Genomic DNA, 21,543 nt, shown 5'->3' on the forward strand with positions numbered 1-21,543 from the left:
CATGTTTTCATGAAGGATGGCTGTTTAATGCTAGGGAGGAATCAGATACTAGGAGGACCAGGAAGTTGGGCCCATTTTAAGATTTGAGATTAGGTTTTGCTTTATGTGTTTTAATAGTAATAACCTTTAGCACTAAGACTTGAATAAATCAATTTTGACAATTCTTCAAGTGCGTGTTTACTGCTATGTGTCCTTTGCTGATACTAGGACTGGGATGAGATGTGTCTGGTTTGTGTGCCATCTGCTGTAGGTGCAGGAAGAAAACTACAAGCAAAACATAGTCCTCTGGTTGTCTGTTTCTGCAGCCAGCAGAAGTTAGCAGAATGAGAAATCTTGTTCTGATTTTGAGACGTGAGGTGGTGAAATCTCTGTACATTTGTTCATGCCCCAGTGATGTCTAATAATGCAGTTCGAAACTCATGGCAAAAATTAGGAACCTCTAATGTCAGTGGATTTTCAGATTATTATAAAGATATTCAATTGCTTCTTCAAAGAACAGAGGTGATGGAGAGATGATATCAGAAGGAAGTAAGCAACAGAGCAGAAAAGAGAAGTATACTGCCAATGAAGAAGGCTATCTTCTCAACTATTCTTGCTACTCTTTTGCTTTAACTTGTCACTCTTCATCTCTTTTTCTCCTCCCATGTTCCTTCTTTCTGTTTCTCATCCAGGGGCAATATATAGCTTTGGTCTCAGTCCAGCTTTTTTCATTCCATCCTGGCAGACTTCTCCTTTCAGATGTTCACTTCCTCACATCCATTCCATACATCTCATCATTCCTTATATGAGCTTTTGTTCTTCAGTGTTCTCAAATTCCAGTGTGTCTTCCCTTCTTATTTACTTCCTGTCTTCTCCACCCCAATATTTTGCCCCTCTTCTTCACAAAGTACATTTTACTTCTCTATTTTTCTTATCATTCAGCTCCCCTATGCTGTTAGCCTCAGAAATTAAACTTCTGATTCATCCATGCATCCACCCCTACTTTCACTCTTCTAGCAGCATTCTGCTCCTTTCTCCATAGTATGCTTTACTGTGCTCCCATTTTCCTGATTTAATTTTTTTTTCTCCAACTCCATTTTGGTGGTGTTTTTCCATTTATGAGGCTCTCATTTAAAAATGATTACATAGTATCCTTTTGGATCAGCATTTCTAAATCTCTTATCTCTGAACTCTGTGCTGTATTGGACTCAAATGTTGATTTTCACTCGGTCACACTTAGGAAGAGGATGATGGCATCCCTTGCTGGAGGTAAAACCAATTTCTAGCACTGTAATTATAATTATGTGAAAGATATTTGGTAACCAGAATGCAATTTTCTTTGTTTCGTAATCGCAACTATTGCATTCTTTGTTGCTAATGTGGAGGGTCCTTAACAGTCATTTTCTGGAAGATTTGGAAAGCTCCATTGCTCTGAGGGTGAGGTGGACCTGCATAACTACTGCAACTAAGTGTGCCTCTTCTTGTGCATCCCAGAGAACTCTCATGTCTATTGGAAGAAGCATTTCAAAAGAACAGCTATTCTAATAATTTGCAATATAGTTCTGTCTGCTTATGTGATTGGAAAAGCAAACTCTAAATGTGTTTGCAAACTGATAGTGTAACCTCTGTCCACATCAGAAGTCAGCAGTGGGCAACAAAGCTTTTATTGCAGTCTCCTGTCATCCGAGGTTTTGATTCAAATAATACAATGAGCTGAATTTTCCCAAGACAGCAATTGTTGGAAGTTAATATGTGGTCATCTTATCTTTTATTCCATCCCCAAGGCAATTTAACTCATTCAATCCTAATACACTTGCAGTCTTGCAGTACAATAAATACCTTTTTCTGTATGTCATGTTCAGGTATAGGAAGTCCAAGATCACAGAGCATCCTGCATTTTCCATCCTTGCAGTTTAGTGTAGGCAGCAGAATAGAAAAATAAAATTATTTTATGCAACTCCAAACGTTCTTATGGATAATGATCTTTTTTTTTTCCTAATAAGACAAGCCCATTGCCATGAAAGGTAATTTTAACATTGGAATAACAATGTATCTGATTTCAGTGTGGGAGGAAGTAATTTATGTGTCATCTCAGCAGTATCTGTATACCTTATTTAATCCTAATGGCATGTAGTTAAGTGCAGTATCTAAACTAATATACGACAGAAATACTGGCATATTGAGTTAGAGAAGAAAATCTGTGGGTGAATTCAGCTGCAAAGTTAACAACTTTCTTATATCTTTATTTTTTTTTTTCATTGCAAATGAAACAAAGCTCTGCTGGCCTTTCTTTAACTGTGATTTTGTTTTAGCTTGAATCTCCATTTACCAGTTTATGTTACATATCTTTTCCATGTATGCTTGTGCTTATATAGGTCAGAGTAAACAATGCACAGTGACTGTTTCCTTGTTCCCCAGACCCTGGGTCTGTTCTGCCATCCTTTCAAGGCACAGTCCTTAGTGTGAGCAGTCACACATGCTGTCAGCTGATGAAGTTTCTGTGTAATGATAAATAGGTGCATAATGGCACCCCGAAATCTTTCGGAAGAACAAATTGAGCCAATTCAAAAGAAATATCACCTATGCCAGTTGTGATTCAGAAACTACACATGGTGCACAGTGTTTGAGACTGAAGTCAAATTTAACAAGAACGAGCTAGTATTTAAGCTCTGCTAATAGCATGGAGGAAATCAACCCATGCGCATAGCAGGTGATGTTCTGTGCAGTGATGGCATTCTGACTGTGAGAACACTAGAGTAAATGCTGCCTTGTTCCTCTTCTCAGTACAGTGACTGTGATTTTTAGCATTAAAATGAGTTATTAGAGATCTCAGAATTGTGCGATTGAAAATGTTTTTATTTTTCTCTCATCTTTTCCTTTCTCAAGAATTCTTTCATCTTTAACAGATTTTGTAGCCTTTATGAATGCTTTGACAATTTCCATAGTTAATATTACCAAACAGCTCTCATTGAATTTAAATTGCAGGCATGTGGATAGATCCAGTGTAGCGACAAATCGCCCTGTAGAACGTGAGGGGGAAATGCCAATATCTGTTAATGTCAAAATGATGACTGACTTGATCACAGATTATTTTCTTTTGACTTTTTTTTTCCTATACGGTGTCTAGATGTCTCCCTATGTGCAGTAGAATTTGCACTTTGTACTGCTGCTTCCATTTGTCAGAAAATCTTGATGTAACTGCAAACTGCTATCGGTTCTTTCCAGATAACTTACTGTCAGCTACTTCATTGTTCTTTTGCTGCTAAATGACGCAGTCTTTTGGCCCAGTGCCTGTCTAATCATGTCTGATGTTCTGAGCCAGTCTGTTCAAGCTGAACAAATAGTAACAGATTTACATATAGTAGAAATAATTTGAATTTTTTTTTTTTAAAGCTGAGCTTCAAACAGCTTTAATGCTTTATGAAGCTGTAAAAATACCATATATCTAATCAAATTGTGGTAATGATTTATGAAGCTTAAAGGTAGTCCTATGGCTAACCTCAGATCTATCAGTTTTACTTGTTATGAAACAATTATTCCTCCTGATAATTCTCTAATCTCAATACTCAGTCATCGTGTCATACACACAAACTGGAAAGACAAGTCTTTTTAAATAAAAAATAAGTTGACAGTTCATTTACCAGAAAATAAAGAAGTTGATAATTCCTTTGCCAGTACATGTACATGCTTTCTATTTTTTATTACCACCAGCAAGTGCAACGTATTCGTGGGGGGATGTAGATTTATTAAATAACATTTCAATCAGTCCCGAAAAATTTACTTATATCCTCATGCCAGATATATGCCTGTGTCTCCCTTATAGCTTTAAAATTAATTATTCTATGAGCAAGCTTAAAACACTGCCCTGTAGCCTGCATCTTATATAAGTTGTCCAAGCTTCCTTTTTAGTGATATTTGCACTCTTGAAACTTTTTTGTGCCTTTAACAATCATTTTTGGAAATGGAAGTGAAACTATAGTGTAACAATTTGTATATGTATGTGTTCTCTCATCTCATAGTTTTCAAAGGAAACTGTCTTCTATTTACTCATTTTCTACACATAAAAATAGAAAAACTTAAGAAATGCTGTTGCAAAAGTTGTGTGACTTCTTTCATAGAATCATTTGAGTTGGAAGGGTCCCTACAAGATCATCTAGTCCAACTCCCCTATGATGAAAAAGGATTCCTAATGTTAGTTTTGGTTGCTAGGAACTCCTGTCCAGCTTCATCTTGAATGTCTCAATTTCTCACAACAGTATTTTGTACTGAGAGTAACCCTGAGGTATATACAAAGCATATTGCAGACATAACATTAATATGATTCTCTATGCTGAGTATTGTATACAAGGACAGAAGTGAAAGAAGATAGAATCATAGAATCACCAAGGTTGGAAGAGATCCAAGATAACCCAGTTCTGCCATCCATCGATAATCAGTATTTCCCATTAAACCATGTCCTGCAGTACAATGTCTGAAGATGCAGAATATCTATTTCTGGAGTGCTTTGTGCCTAAAATAGATTCTTGCTGAGACCTTCAATTGTCAAGATAGTGTGAACACTATCTTCCAGATGAGGGAAGCTGGAGAACTGCTGGACACTGGAATTTTTCATTCAATTACAAACAAATCTTTGGAAACTCTACTTTATAGCACAAGTTCAATATTAGACAAGGAATTTGAGGAGAGCTTTTTCACCATAAAAAGCAGTAGAGAGATTAGGAATTTAGAATTGTCATTTGCCAGCTTCTTAAGTGATTGAGAGACACAAAAGAAGATGGTAGTCTGAAGTAAATGGAACGTCATCGTATGAGAGGGGAATGATTTAACTCTAGTATAGCCAAGAAAAACAGTGGACTCCATAAAAAAAAAAGGGAGATTTTATGACTGAAAAAAAATCCTTTCTGCAGATCCAGAGACAGCTTAAAGGCAAGAAAAAAACACTGAAAATATTTTCTTGCTGGTGTTTTGGTTTTGATGTTGTTTTTTTGTTTTGTTTTGTATTTTTTTTTTTTTTAGAACTACACAGTGCTAGTGCTATCTGAAATAAGTAGATTTTGAAATTTTAGTCTAGTCTGTGCATTTGCTTCAGCAGTTATGTCTTCCAGAAGAGAAGAATAGCAGAAGAGAGCAAAGTTCCAGGAAACCTCAATACTTGGTAAAGAGTATCATCATATGTAGATTTCAATGGCATTCCAGTAGCATGATCACATAGATCACAGGAATAGATGTGTGTCAGATGAAATAAAGAGAATTTGTATTTTTAGTTCCATTCTGTGAGTTGTTATACAGTAACGTAGTGGTCTACAATATCTGATACTCTGTTGATACTAAAATGTGATAGGACTTTATGCAGCTGACTACACTTGAACTGGTCACTCTTCTCTTGAATTCACATGAAATGGGAATAATTAACTCTACTGCAGTAAGCTCCAGTAGGAGGTCTGGAAAGAGTTTGATGCCAGGAAAGACTGGAAGTTTATATCCTTGAAAATACATTGTGTAGAGTGTGAATCACTTTGTTTCTCTCATAGATGTTTGCACAACAGCCTGGAATAGTCTACAGAGCTGCAGGCATGGTGCAGGAATGAATAGTTCGGCAGAAGACAGATCATTAAATCCAGTTTAAGGCAGTCAGAATTATCATTTTACTGCACACCACAGAATTGGGTTTTCTGTTGGTTTTGCAAATGCGCGTTCATAGTCCCTGAGGTGAGAATGGCATAATAATCACAGTTTTCAAGTTTCCATCACAAACAACTCTTTTTGAGTTGACTTTCTTAAAATGATGCTGAAATTAATGTAGGCATGATATTAAATCTAAAGAACATGAACGCTCCCAGTTTAAGCAGTTGAAAATCAGTTTTAAAAATGGATGAGTGGAAAAAAGAGGAAATTGTTTTATCTAAAAAGCTGGTTTTTGTGGTTTATTTTTTTACTCTCTTGTATATATATATATATTTTTTTTTTATCAGCACTGTCCCAATTGTTTTGCCTGGTTTTAGCTTAAGGGCTAATTGTAAAAACAATCCTATTTGCCTTCTATGATTTTCATAAGTAGGTTGCATTCTATGGTGTGATGTAGGTTTTCCTGTGATGTAGAAATATTATCCATAAAATCTTGTAATTAGTCTAGAAAATCTTACTGCAAAATGAGAGAAATGCTTTGGTAATGTTAGATTAGCTTCCTTGAATTAGAAATGGATCATTGCTAAAAGAAAGAGCTGTATTCCTAAATGGATACCCCTGGAACCTTTCTGATATCTTAATTCTTATTGGATGTTTCAGCTCCTTGGAGCTTCCATCCTCGGGACTGAGTGGCAGGGACTTTCAAGAAAATGAGTGCAAACCTAAATACAACTTACCTTCTGTGTCATAGTTCTGAGTGCATACTCAGTACATTAGCCATGTTCAGTATGTGTTATTTTTTATCACTTTTTTCATAAGGCAACAAATTAATAAGTTGGAGGTCTTTTAAAATATATAAAAGAAAAAAAATCTCAGGGGAAGCGAGTTAATAACGCGGTCTATTAAACTAACCTTCATTTTATGGCCCTAACCTGGGAACAGAGAGAGAGAGAAAACTTAGTTATAATAAAATGGAAAAAAGGTCTAATGATCTTTCTTTGCGAAAGAAAATGCCCTAGAAAAAATATTCCTATTGGATCAGAATACATCAAACTGAGTTTAATCAACTGTGGATTGTTGCATAATATCTCAATCAACTTTGGATCAGGAAGAAGGAAAGCAGAGGAACTGTTCAGTTAACTGCATAAGACAATGTGTGTTCTGTAGTCCATTTGGCTTCCTGAAACTGGATTATCAAAATACACAAAGTCGCATGAAAACCACTGCTATATGATTTATGTCACACATAGAATCTTATGTACCCTGGCGTATGACAAAACATATTCAACAGATAGAATTATTTTTTACAGTACTGCATAGTGTTGTATGTTTAGGGTTATTTTCTTGAAAGAAGCAAAGCCCTCTGGATGTGCTATTCCCTGCTAGTCTAGTTGACCTTTTCTCTTTCTATTCGAGCAGTAAATGAAGATGATTCATTTAATCCAAAACAATGATCACTTACTTTGCACTAAATATTGCCTGACTTCATAGGTCTTTACGCTGGAAATGGATTTTGTGTCAAATAAGTTTCAAACCACACTAAAAAACTTGTTAACCTCAGCAGATTGCTTTAGATGACAGAGTGAATTGTTCTGCTAGTTTAATTTCTCCTACCTACCCATCTCCACTTAAAATAGGCAGATTTCTGGTTCTTGCAATTTTTAAGGGTTTGTATCAATGTGGAATCCGCAATTCTGTCAGTTTCATATGTGCCCGTTAATATAGAAATTCCTGTGATTTGTGCTGTCTGTGGTTGGAGAAAAGTGCTTCCTCTGCTTTTATGTATTATTTTAAAAGTTTGATACCGTTTTTAGTATCAGGTGATTGATTACTTGTGTAATTAATCTGTTATCTGCTCAGTATTCCTGACTAAAAAGTCCCATAAAAACATCAGTAACTATGAAATAAATATGTTCCTATACTTATTTCTGTACTTTTAGAAATGATGGGGAATCTTTTTGAGTCTTAGATCCTTTGCTTAAAGATACTGCTGAAACTGAGGGGTAAGCTCTGCCTGTGCTAATCTTGTGGTTTAACAACCAAATCCTTGTAGAAATTAGGTGGCATCCTAAAAGTGGTTTGATTAGTGACAGCTGAGAATTATGCAAATTATATAGACTGAAAGGCCAGTTTGAAGGGAGCATTAAACAGATCTTAGCTTGCTACTTTTTAATTTCTAAATATAGGGATTTTGCATTAATTCTGGGAGATCATGCAAATCAAGCTAATATTTTCTGTTTCTTTAGTTGTAAGAGGCATCAACTATGCTCTGTCAAGTTTTCTATTTCTAGATTACTCAGATTGTGTTTGGCAACACTTCACTAGAATTCTGTTTCCAACTGTCCATTTGCCCCAAGAGATAAAATTTACATTGCCTCAGTGTTGAGCTGCCCAGTGATAGCAAGAGCAAGCACAGGAGCATGCGGAGCATAGCAGGAGGTCAAGAAGTGCTAGGAGTGGATCTAGCTGCTTGGAACAGGTGAGCCTTCCCATGACAGGAAGAGTCATAGCATACAGATATCTGGGGAGGCATGTAGGGCATTCATACCTTTCTCTGTGGGACATAAATGCCTCTCCAGTGCATGTCAAATCATGGTTCCTCTGTGGAAGTCTTCTGGAATTTCACTCTATGCTCAGGTCTGTCCCTACAGTCAGCTTTCAGGCTCCTCAACATGCTTGCTTGGCATTTCTTTCTATAAAATCATTTGCTATTTCACTGTTCTTGGCACAGATGCAAAAACTGGGAAAAGTCAGCTCAAGACCATCTCCCTTAAAAATTAGTCCTCTTTTGACTTCCTAATCAAAACCCTTCTAACAGTCCTCTTTCATTCATTCAGGGCTGAACACTAATCATAATGTCTAATTGTTTATAGCCAATTGTTTACAAGACTATATGTGTGATATAGTTTTATGATTTGTATTATGTTACGAGAGATCACTTGGAAACTCTTTGGGTAAGGTACTGTTTAGCAGAGTTAGGCTCAGTGTGAGCAGTAACGGATCCCATCCTCCTTAATGCCACTGCAATCAGTGAGAATATTGTTTGTTACTGCAAGTTATGAGTAGGAGCATCAGTGTCGTGGCTTCCACAGAACTTCTAGTTTATGGCAGATTTGATATATTCTTAGAAAATAAAAATGAAAATCCAATCAGAGAATGTTAGTACTCTGAAAACTGTGTGGGATGTGAACTGGGTGAGCCACACATTCTTGTAACCCTATTCTTTTTAATATAATTGAGAAAAATGCAACCAAATTCTTTTTTATCTGAAGGGCAAATCAATGCAAATAGCTTTAGACTTCTTCTTTGGATCAGTATTTGGATCTGATTTTAGCAGAGTTTGATTTGTATGGGCTATATCGTATCTTTCCCTGAATAAGGTGGTGCGATATATTTAATTTTTTTTTCTTATTCAAAACATAGAAGAGATTTTTTTTTTCCCCTTCTTTTGTTCAAATAGATATATTTGTGTCTTAACGTGATAACTGTATTTTTCCTGCACTTTAGTATTTGAAATGTTTTTTCTCTAACTAGCTCTTTCCTTTTTTTTTGATTGGTGGTTGTGTTCCCATGGTTTGGCAGTTGGACAATTCTGTGTTCTGTATAAAAGCTGTTTTTTAAATGTTACTGATGAATGTGTAGTGTTTATAGCCTGCTATTCATCTTGCCAAATCGTTAAAACTGTCATAACCCTACATACTGGTGTAGCTGGTGTAGCTATTCAGTATTGCTCAGGGGATGATACTGCATTTTCCAGTAAACTTCTGTTCAAAGAACGATCTTCCAGCTCGGTGATGGGAGATAATGCTGGCTGTCGTCCTATTGCCCTATTGAAGGTTGATCTTGAAATACCAAATGCAAAGTTACAGCAATGAATTTTCCTTCTGAAATGTGTTATAATTTATTAATGCTAAAAAGTCAAGAGTTCCTCTTGGCCTTTAGGCATCTGAGAAAGAAATGTTTTCAGTGAAGGGTTATGGGGAGAGTGTCATCTTTTATTGAAGTTCTATTGTTTTATGCCTTACGGTTCTTGTATGTAGTTAGTCTGAGGCAAGTTATTTTTAAGTTTTCAAACACAGTTATCCAAATTTAATTTCCGTATACATTACTGTGATGTTTAACTGTGCCAGACTAATGTGAACTGTTAATTTATTTGTCTTTACTGTGTGCTTCGTTTCATCCATCTCTAAAGAACATTTGACAATATTTACTGAGTAAACCTAAGAAAAGATAGAACAAGAATGTATCAGGATGAATTTCAATATATTTACCTGTGCTCTGGGGCAAGAAGAAGGACTAGATGATCTCCTGAAGTCTGTTCAGTGCTGTTCTCTTTGATTCTATATTTGCTAAACTATTTTGGACTTTAAATAGAAGAACACTAAGGCATAGATTGTAAACAATGATTAGCCAGCATGTGGATTTTCAGAGGAGGGATTTTACATTCTGATAAATCTTTAATAGTTTCTGACCCTCGTAACAAGATTTCAGGAGCTGTTATTCCTTTTGAAGGGAAGGTGGGGAAGTTGGGACCAATAGTATGAAACTCTGTGTGCTTGTGGTAGATTTTACTCTAATAGAAATAGTTTCTGACCTCAGCATTTGGAGACTTAAACAAGTATGGAAAAATTGGATTCTCTGAAAGCCCTTAAACAGTGCTGTGGATGTTACTGTGCCAGTAGGCAGAAGTAGAGATATTTTTAGTATCTTGAATGTTTTAATGTTCAAAATGATTGTGAGCCATTGACTGTGTCCACACTAGCAAATTTTTCTGAGACTTGGTTTTAAATGGAGGTGGCCCTATATGCCACTAAGGCTCTGCAATGCATCTGAATTTTATGTGGAGAACATACGTAAAAGCGTTCAAAGCTTATTCTTTGAGGAAAAGATCACAATGCTTCTTTTCATTTATGCCTACTCAGTCACTGTCAGCAAACAAATAATTGCAAAGCTTTAGCCAACTATTGCTGTTGGAAGACTTTTACAGTAAGGAGCAACTTCAACTTGATGGGTATTTGTTAAGTGATGTACGTAGTTTTCAAGTGGAAGGATTTTATGGTTTTACTTAGTCACTGTTATGCAGGGTTACATAAGTATTAGTGAATTCTAATTAATTAATTAGTGATTCTGTCCTATTATCTCACTATCTGTGAAACCGTTCATTCTGCTGACTGCTGCTGTGTTTAATCTCTGTGGATCTATGAAAATCTGAAAATTTATTTTCAGTCACCTAAGCATGGGCTTAGAAATGAAACTTCTGGTATCTAGTTCTAAAACCTTGACTCTTCACATTCAGAAATGTGCATTTAGGTTTTTGGCCAAATTTTACATTGTCTTGTATTGTTAAAATCTTTTTTGGTTCATTTTGGTGACATTTTGACTGGATGTGGATACCTCACAAAAGTGTTCAAGGCCTAAAACATATGCATCCTAATTCCTGTATTGCTCTCAGACCATCTGCTCAATTTTGTCACTTGTTCTGCGGATGCTTGCTGATTTTATCAGAATATATATATGCATAAAAAAAAATTAATCCATTCTCTCCAAAGCAGATGTGAACTCTGTCACAGAGTCACAGAATAGCTGAGATAGGAAAGGACTGCCAGGTCCCATCCTACTGCTCAGAGTGGTGTCAGCTGGAGGAAATTGCCCAGGGCAATGTCCTGTTAGGCTTGAAAAATCTCCAACTTCAGTGATATCTCTGTAGCACAGGTAAAAAGATTTAAAGTGACTAGAAATTTAAGCCAGAAATACAAATTTAAAACACACCAAAAGATTAACTACATCTTTGCGTGTGACATAATTTCTTTAATTTTGAGCAGTGAGATGAGCCTCACTGATTGTACTTCATAGAATTGTGGAGTGGTTTGGATTGGACGAAGCTTAAACATCATCTAGTTCCAACCCCTCTGCCACTAGCAGAGACTTTCTTCTGCTAGACAAGGTAGCCCAAAATCCTATCCAACCTGGCCTTGAGCTCCTGCAGGGATGAAGCATCCACAGCTTCTCTGGACAATGTGTTCCAGTGCCTCACCACCCTCAGAGTGATGAATTTCTTCCTTATATCTTATTTAAATTTGCCCTCTTTTTGTGTTAAACCATTGTCAGTTGTCCTGTCAACTTCCTTGGTTCCAACACTGCATAGTTCTCACCACAGTGGCTCCCACTATCTCAATTCATAGCACCATTATGTCTGATGGCCGGATGCTGAGGAGTTGTAAAAGTAACTTCAATTAAAATGATAGTGCTTCACAGTTATTAAAAATGCACATTCAATGAAAATGATTAATAATATTTTAGGAATGATGTACATGCATGAAAAACTAAAATGGTGCTGTATTTGTCAAGGAAATAGAGCTGAAATGACTGTGTATGAATCAACTCAGAGGTCTTTATACCATACCTCATGATTTATATAAGTAAAGTTAGCTCAGTGAGTGTGCACAGCTAGACAGGACTGCTGTCAGTCACTTTGTGGCCGGAAAGCTGGGATGTGGGATAGGCAGGAGTGGCATCTAAGGTAACAGCCACTAATCCAAAGCTCTGCAGCATGTTTCTTCAGTCATAGAGCTCACACTGTGCACAGCAGCCCGTATGCTCTCCCTGTCAGCTTCTTTGAACAATTCAAAGTGAATCCAAGGTCTCAGCCTTTCTCTGTAAGGTGCACAGTGTGAGTCCAGAACAGCAAAGTGTTTGTTCGACTTCCCGTGCTGAAGACCACAGCTGACAGACAGGTCCTGTCCTCTGACATTACCGAGTGCTGCCAGAGTGCTAGCACATGCCTGGCTGAGTATGATCTTCCCAGGGAAATACAATCAAAACCTGGAGAGTGAACCTCCCAGTGAAAAAATGCTATTGCAATGTGACTATCCTTATAGTGGAAATTCTTCGTCATTGCCGCCTTAGGTTTAAAATCTGCAAATCCCAATGATACATACTTGATAACATTATTTTAAGATTTCAGGCTAAGGTGTTTTAAGGGTTATAGGTCATGTAGTTCTGAAATACAAACTGTTTTTGAAGAGGAAAAAATAACGAGAAACTTTTTAAGAGGTATACCCTGCTACTGCACCCATGTTATTTTGGTCTGTCTCGTCTTCTTCTAGTGTGGCTCTGTGGCTATAATTGTAATCTTCAGCATTGGTGACAGAGAGTTAGAATTTGAAAAAAATGTTTGAGGCTGGTTGGCTCCTATGTGCATTTATGAGTCTGACTCACAGAACATCAGGCATGACTTCTGCTATCCTGCAGGTTTTTAGGCCACTTCACTCTTTCTAATACAGGTAGCATGGTTGTGTTTGCTATGTAGAGTATAATTTACAAGTTTGTAAGCTGTGGTATCAGGGAAGATAGTTGATGTGAGGCCCTTGAAGATGCATGACTGGTGGTTTTTCAATGCAACATATGCAGAATGCAGACAAGGTAGAATTTAATGTTTATAGTTAGATAGAATTCAGTCATGTAATTTCATCATGAACATCAGCTGTGCAAGAAGCATTCCTCTGAAGATGCTAAAAGGTTTAAATGTTGAGAAGTCAAGTAATAACTACTATGAAAAATGCAGGTTATTTTCCAAATCAGATTACAAATCACTGCAAAGCTAAGTCCAGTTCAAGGATATTAGCCTGCACTTGTGCAAAATCTTTGTTCACAGAGGTCATATGGCATACTGGAAAATTGGATGGGAGGTGATAGTTTCAGGACTTTTAATCTCTATAATAAATGGAGTCTGATAGGTTTTCAGTGCTACAAGACCACATCAGGGCTAGTTACTGGGGACACAGACAGTATTTAGTGTTAATGGTTCTTCATAATAAGATTTCCTAGGAAAGACCTTAAAATTCTTTACATGAATGTCCCGATTCACAGATATAATATATGTACAAAATGTTTTATGTGAGCAATATTTCCCTGCTGGGATGTGTACTGATAGCCAGTTTGTTGTCCTTGGTATTTTGAATTGAAATGGTATTGTGAATTTTAATTTCAAGTTACCATCCATGTTACTTTTAATGTCTGAACTGTCCCTTGGGTTTTTCTGATGCAAAAAGTCAGGGCATCAATAGCAATTTTTACATGAAAATTAAAACCTAAACATTTCATTAAAACTATCAGTTAGAGAAATTTTCTATGATATCTAATCTAAATCTTAAAATTATTTATTCAGGTTAAAACTGCAGTTACATGCTGATATATTTTATCTGAAGTTAGATACTGGATGCTATTACGTTCTTTTCAGGCTTGCAGTTTGGAAAGCAATGGACCACATACTATTATAATAAGCAATTCTTTGTGTGGAGATAACATTTACCAGATTTAGAGATTTTCCACAGCTACCAAATGGCACAGCTCCTGTGCTGTGTAATTCCTAAGTAATCAAATATGTTAGGAAAGAAGCAAGCCAGAATTTGTTGCTTTAACTGGAAAATGTTCATGGTTGATTATTTAAAAAAAAAAAAAAGAAAAGCAAAACCCAACCAGCCAATCAAGCAGAATGACTCTCATGCTTTATATTGAAACCAAATCACTTCTGACTTGATTAGGTGTTTTACAAGAGTAAGAATTACTTGGATTTTGTCCTTTGTTGGAAGTTTCACAAAACTGTACCTCCTGAGCTACTCAAATCATACGACTTAAAGCTTGTGTCATTTCCCTGAGGATTCTGCTGTGCGTGGTGAAGGCTCTTGTCTGCTTGCTATATAGGAGATGGGGGAGGTCCTGCTGCTGCTTGTTGTAGGTTAGCAGACTGTGATGACTGCTTGATGAAATCCATTGTGATTTGCAGAATTTTGCATGACTATATGGTATAGCACGAGGGCACGAGAAAACTGGCTTCCACACTAAGCTAGCTATTGTATATGCACTTGTTATCATGTATGACATTTGTATTCAGGGCATTTAACGGCTTCTCACTGATTTCCATGACTGCAATATTTCACTCTGTAAAGCTGTTACTTACAACTGGTATTATCTTGTTTGTATCAGCCATTAGAGAAATGGAACAAGCAAACAAAAAAATACATGTAGGTATAATTTACTTTTTCCCCATTTCTCCTTGGTGCACTGGATGCTGTATTAGCATTTTTATAGTGACCTACAAGGTTCTGCAAATTGCAATCAGTCTTTGAGAAAGAAGATAGCAGATCACACACAAAATAATCACAGACAGGCAAGATACTGATTTTGCTGATTTGGAATATATGTGCAGCATTTTGCATCTGATGTGTAAGCAGTGTCCAATAGGGTTGAAGTCATTTGTACCAAAAACAAAAGATGCAGGAATTCTACATTTAGACCAGGTTAAAAAAAATTAGGAAAAAAAAAGAAAAAAGAAAAAAAAAAAAAAAAAAGGAAAGATTTGTTGTTTCTCAACTGTATTTTGATTCTCAGAGTGAGATCTCAAAGGAGAAATAGCTTTATTGCTGTCCTGACTCTCAAGGATGTTCTTGTAGTATCATCAGCATTGCTGTTTTGCTGTTTGCTCCCAAGGACATCTTTCTGTGTAGTGTATATAGGGAAACAATGGCAACAAAGAAAAAGAAAAACACGAAACTCACTCTTTTCTAATGCTACTTGGCTTTCTTTTAAATGCTATTTATGATATTTAATGATACTTAAAATTGTTTAAGTGGACCAGCTTTGAATGAGGGGATGGATTGCACAGGTCCTCTCTATTTTGTGATTATTTTTTGTTTAATCTTCTTTCATAATCCTATTCTCAACTTCCTTGCTGGCAGAGTGAAGTCTGATCCATAGAGGAATATAAGCAGCTCCATTCCATACATATTTAACTGTATTTGCATACTGAATTTTTAATGCAACTTATGTGACTGATTTCCTCTGAATCATAAAGTAGTTACACTTGGACTATTGTGTTTTAATTGGCAGTTTTCCTTATGTATCTGTTATCATAACGTGAATCACCACACAGTTTCTCGAAGTCATGATGATTTGTCAGATGTAGAGTACAGCAGACAGCTTGATGAGTCTTGTGGTTATAGAGTATCTCTAATATGTTCTTCAAATGCTGTTTTTCTAGATTTATGGAGTCAGCTCTGGCTTTTCTCAGGCATTTAGTTTCTTTTTCTGAGTAGTGATTAGTAGTGATTTTTCTGCACCATACAAGTCCAAGAAATAGATTAGAATTAAATACTGTATATTAAAAAAATTGAAAAAAAGAGAATTAGATTACTGGAAACAGCTGTTGTCCAGCTAGGATTAGAATGCATTTCTCAGGCATTTCTCTCTAATGTTTAAAGTCATCTTACAAACGATTCAGGGAACACCAAGAAATGAAATTATGAGCTTTCAGAATTTTGATGGTGGTAATTTCAGCAGTGTATTTTATGTTCTATGTCACTTCCAACCTGTGCTTTTTCTGCTTGTATGCTTCTCACTTTATGGTCCCCTTTTAAAGCTTGTATTCAGACAGACACCAGAAGTTCATCTTGCATCACATACAGTATGAATGTCTCAATTTCAGTGATTGTGTTTTTTCCTGACCAGACTTAACCATTCTGATCATGTTATTGCAGCTGTAATATATCCAGTAGCTGTAGGAAGTAGGCGTACACTATGGAGTGCATAATGTTTGTGCTAAGATTAATTCAAGCATTCAGCAATCAACAAATTGAGTGGAACAATTAAGGTTAGATAATTATATGTCTATGTTTAATGATATTTTGAGGGTTCTAACACCTTTCTGCTGAAAGGGTTTGACGTGTTGCCATGAGGAGGTATGTACTAGAGTTTGTAATCTTGCTTTGTTTGTGTGGCAGTTGTGCTGTTTGTAGTGCTTGGTATCTTCTCATCTACTTTCAGCATTTGTTTGCGTAGTTGCTGGTTTAAGCACAAACAAATGGCTTTTACTGTCAGTAGTAAACTTCCCAATTTGGGATTGTTATAATCTAAGAAATGTAACTGTGCTTTTGTTTTAAGTCCTGTCGCGGTGCATGCAGAAGTGTCCATTGAAGAGCTGGAATCAATGTTTACCTTTCAGCAGATTTATTGTCCTTCCCTTTCTTTCTGTCAAAGCTTGCCTTTAGTAAGCTCTCCTCCATACTCAATGTAAGCATGTGAGGGCCATGTTTAATTCCTTTGTTGTAAAGCATTTCTGTTAGCATTAAAAGAGCTTTGGATATCAGCTGGCTCTTAATCTTGATCCAATGATGTGAATGAGCTCTTGCATCTGCAAAGTTATCTGGACTCCATGTGGAACATACCTGAAACTGCAGAATCATGGCTCAAAAGAAGTCAGGCAGTGCTACTGTGCTGCCCTGGGATTTGGGAGATCCAGGCTCAAATATCATCTGGAGGGTGGTATCCCATGTTCCTGGCCAGAGGTTGCAACTGTGCATCATTTAGTGTGTAGAAAAGAGACATGTCTGCTAGATCACTCAAGGAATAGCTGCTGGCACAGGTCTCTTCTACAAAGGCTCTTTTGTGGTGTAAGGCATTTGTTGCTTTTCTGGTTGCTCTTTTGAAATGGAATTGGTCCTTGGTATGTGGCTCTTATGCTATCAGATTCCCAGGACATTATAAAACAGTAAGAGGGGATTTAGTGAAGTGTCCACCAAAGTTCCTTCCATAAACATGGAAGACATGATGTTTGTGTGAGGACTTGAGAACAACAGGTCAGAGCAGCCTCCATCAAACCCCTTGAAAGCAATGTGCTGGATTCTCCTAGGGAAAGGAAGGTTTGTGTGCGTGCACGTAGGGGTGAGGAGGCTAAGGGGAGAAACATGCATATTTTTTTCTGCATTTACTGTGGGACCAGCAGTGCCGGTCATTTGCTAGACTGAGCAAATGTTTGAGTTGTAGTCCAGAGTCTGAGCCGGAATGAATTTATGCAGCCCTCATTTATCTTAGTGGAATGGTGGAGGCTCTGAATTGCTGAATACAAAGGTTGTACTTTTGAAAGTTTGTTACCCGATCTGGTTTTACATGTGGATAGCATGGACTTCTGAGATCGTATTATACATCTCTGTCAACAAAACAAGCTAGGTGTAGTATCAGAGGAAAAGAACTGTACTTTTTTTTGTTGTTTGTTTGTTTCTGAGGTCTGTCCTAATCAATTCCTTGCATCATGTTAATTTCCCTTGGGTGGTTTATCTATTACCAGATAACATGAGATTATTAAATACGTGTGAGCAGCAGGCCCTTTTTATTTTTGTGCATTCTTGCCCTCTGTTGCAAACATTCTATGTACACAGGTGCATTACAAATGACATGCCTCTATCTGGTTATAAATATTTTCCATTTGGAATTATCTGCTTCTACTACAGAGATGAGAGGTGATCACTTGAGCATGAAAGATAAGGGACCAGAGAAAAAGAAAAAAAACAACAAAGCACTGAGCTGCATGCACAATAAGGGACACGATACATTGTACAATCCTATTAGATAAAGTGTACCAACCAATTTTTCTTGCATGCCTAACTGCTGTCATGAATTCAGGTTATATGCCTACAGAGTGACTAAGAGGGAAGAGAGGTTTTTCTGCTGCATACCTGGTATAATAGGCTTGCCTTATTTGCCAGAGGGGAATTTATCCATGTTAGTACATTTCATTTTTCTAAGGGTTTTGAAATCATTAGAAGAAGAGTGGGAAAGCAGATCTTCCTGCTGCTAAGATTTTGGGCAACGACTGATCAGATAAAGAAGATGGAAAATCTTAGTTTAAAATTAGGTCCTTTTTGGGATTGGTGCCTTTTTGCTGATTTATCTGCTCACTTGCGACTGCAGAAGAGGAGTAGGAGCCTAGTAGAAGGAGCCATGTTTGTGCCAAGAGCTAAGGTTAAAAGGGGGCATGAAAATTCCTGGATGTTTGACAGAAAAATAAATTCTAACCTCATGTTAAAATCTTGAGGCTTGCCAAGATGGCAGCATTCTGCCACACCAGAGGTTCAGCTGCTAGAAAATATACTGCTGCGTAGTTATGTGGGAGAGTTTTTAGTTATTTATTTAATTAGCTCCCTTGGCAAACATACAGCTAAAGAGCAACTGTTTTTTTTAAAGTCCCAAAAATGCATCTGTCTCAGGAAAGCATTTTTGTCAGATTTTACAAATGTAATTGTTCTGAGAGCTGCGAGGACTCATTTAAGCACTCAGAATGGGAGCACTTTACAGCAGGAAGGCCACTGAAAAAGAGGCTTAACTGACCTCTATGAATGTGAGGCAGTAATTTATTACTAATAGCACAACTTTGTATCAGTAACTTAAAGTCTAGGGCAGATCCACAGCTGTTGTAGGACGCTAGAGTACCATGGGGCCAGGACAGTTTGCTTCATTTGAGCATCTAGCCTGATGACTTCCTCCAAGAGGTAAAGTGGAGGCACACAGACCTTAGGTCACTTGCATGCAACTGGATGAAAAGCATGTTCTGTAGATGACTTTTCTTCTGAGAAATTCCCTGAGGCAGACGTGATAAAACTTTTCCATATTATGGACTCTGCTGCAATCCCCCAACGTCCAAGGAGGAGGCAGGACTGTGATCCATGTCGCCCCTCTGAGCCCAGACTGGTCATTCACACGAGCTACACTAGCTGCAGCATTGGACAGTTTTGAACAGTTGCACTGCTAACACTTATCCACTATTCTCTTTTCCTTTCATTTTCTGAAGAAATTGCTTTCCTAAAAAGGCAAGGCAACATGAATTAATTTATTAGCACTGTACTGAAATGCTGAATAAAGAAACTTAACAAACAAAATCTTTGATTGTTTCTAAGAAACCTACAACCAACCTCTGGCAAGTATTAGAACTTAGTTACATTAGCATTAAACAATATTATATCATGTAATTATGACCTCTGCATTTGTGAGAAGAGCTCTGATGTGCTACAGACATCTGTATGTTATGGAGGCAGGTCCTTGGGTGTATGACTTACAAGATCTGCACAGTGTTCTCATGTCATCTATGGCTGTTCTTTCTCTTCAGTTGTAGATACCCAGTCAGCTTCATCAAATTGAGTCTTTATTTGAAAAATTATGTGCTGAAAGGGAAATGCATCTATCTTTATATGCCTGTTTGTTTTTGTAATTAGAAACTGAATCAACAGTGTATTGAAGATGACACATTTGCTCATTCCCTTTCTTCTCCCTGTGGTGGCATAAAGCAGTGAAGCACAATAATTAATGAAAAAGACTGTTTATTATTCATGGGGCGTATCTGAGGTGGAAAGAAACAGAACATAGGTTAAAAATATATAACTGAAGACTATCAGTGCCATCACAAACTATACGATCAGTTCTAGAGGGAGTGTTCCATCATTCATTCCAGTTGGGCACAATGCTCTGAAACTGTCAAAGACAATTGAACTCAGATCTCTCAATTAAAGCTCAGGAAAATGCAGACTGCACGGGGGAAGGGGGAGGAGGAGGAAGCACCTGTCAAATGTTCTGCAGGTAATAACTGACTTGGTAGGCTTCATTTGCATATCTGCTGCATCCTGTGGTCGAGTCAAAATGATACATTTTTGTAATGATAAGTTCTTTTTAGTAGAACGTCTTTTCTTCTGGGATAGTCTGCCCAATAGGTATAGGCTTTGTTCGACGAGGGACGGGCATAGTGCTCCCTTCAGCGGAGTGCCTTTGCAAAGCAAGGCTAAGCTGTTTTGAATGACAAAAGCTGGAAAATGCCCGGCTGCAAAATACTGCTTTCTCTCCTGTGGACTAGTACTGAAGCTTAGCTGAGCTCCAACACTCTCCTCAGCCTCCTGGGGTTGATAATGAAGTCCAGAGAAGGATTCCCCCGTGGGTGAGCCCGTAATGTTCCCCTGAGACCTCGGTCTCCAGCTATTCTCTTAATTCGCAAAGAGCTGTAGTGCATATTAAGAGCAAGTACTGCCTAGTAAATGTCACAGCTATAACATGCAGCTGAAGTCATGCTGGTGGCAAGCCAAGGACTGAGTTCTGTTCTATTTCCGTTTATTTCCATACTTACACCTAGCTATGGAAAACATTTTGTGTTTAGTCAAGTTTATAAAGTCAGTCCACATTAGGAAATGTATATGACAGGAGTAAGAATAGCCAACTTGCCAAGAACAGAGGTGATACAGAGAACAGAGACTCTTTCAGAAGCACTGATTTTCAGGTCTTTGATTAGAACCTGCTTGCCTTTCATGTATTAGATAGACAGCAGTGCTGTTGCACTGTTGTGGCGAATACAGCTTCCTGATATTGTAAAACTATGAGCAGTCACTTGCACTGAGAACAAAACTTTGATCTTCATGTTTTGATATTCACCCTTCACCATGGTACATTTTGGGAATGTAGAACTGTTGCTGCCTATTTTCAGATAGGCACGGTTTCAATAGTGTAAATGTATTCTTTCAAATTTAAACAGCTTTTAGCTAGTTGATTTGCTGGATATTTGCCTGCTACAGATCTCGGTGTGTTGGGGGTAAGGAATAAGAATATGACACTTTGCAAGCACAATGGAGATGTGAATATAGCTTTTTTGGCTTGATAAAGGAAAAAAGTGTATTGATCAATACCTAGCAAATCTAGTGTGAAGTAGGAAAATGCTCTGCACTATGGACTTCGTATTAACATACATTTCTGAGTCTTGTTTATGCAAGATGATGCAGTCATAGATAAAACAATCATATGAGATAGAAGAAATGAATAACATGAGGTAGAAAATTATTGGACTGTATTGAATCCATCCCTAAAACATAGCTGTAGTTTAAGTACTGTCATGGACTTGTATGGCAGATTATTCCATTTTAATTTTTTTTGTTTGCTTGTTCATTTTTAATGAAAAACTGTACACACCAGCACTTCTCTGTGGTATTCTCTTACTTGCTGCGAGGTGGTTCCTTTATGCAAAGGTACATGGCACACACAGCCTTGTAGTGGCAGTGCAAATAGCTGCAAAAGCGTCATGCAAGGTTGTTGTCTGCAAGTCTTTCAAGGAGGGATAAATTTAAGGAATCCTTG

The 21,543-nt window shown here is 37.3% G+C and overlaps 1 protein-coding gene across 2 annotated transcripts in view; it reads left to right on the top strand.

The window, feature by feature from the left end:
- Nucleotides 1–21,543, top strand: part of GALNT18 (polypeptide N-acetylgalactosaminyltransferase 18) — a gene marked incomplete at both ends in the record, with an annotated part of 210,079 nt that overhangs the window by 121,588 nt on the left and 66,948 nt on the right. The window lies entirely within an intron of this gene.

The sequence above is a fragment of the Tetrao urogallus genome (genome assembly GCF_951394365.1).
Source record: "Tetrao urogallus genome assembly, chromosome: 6".
Classification (NCBI taxonomy): domain Eukaryota; kingdom Metazoa; phylum Chordata; class Aves; order Galliformes; family Phasianidae; genus Tetrao; species Tetrao urogallus.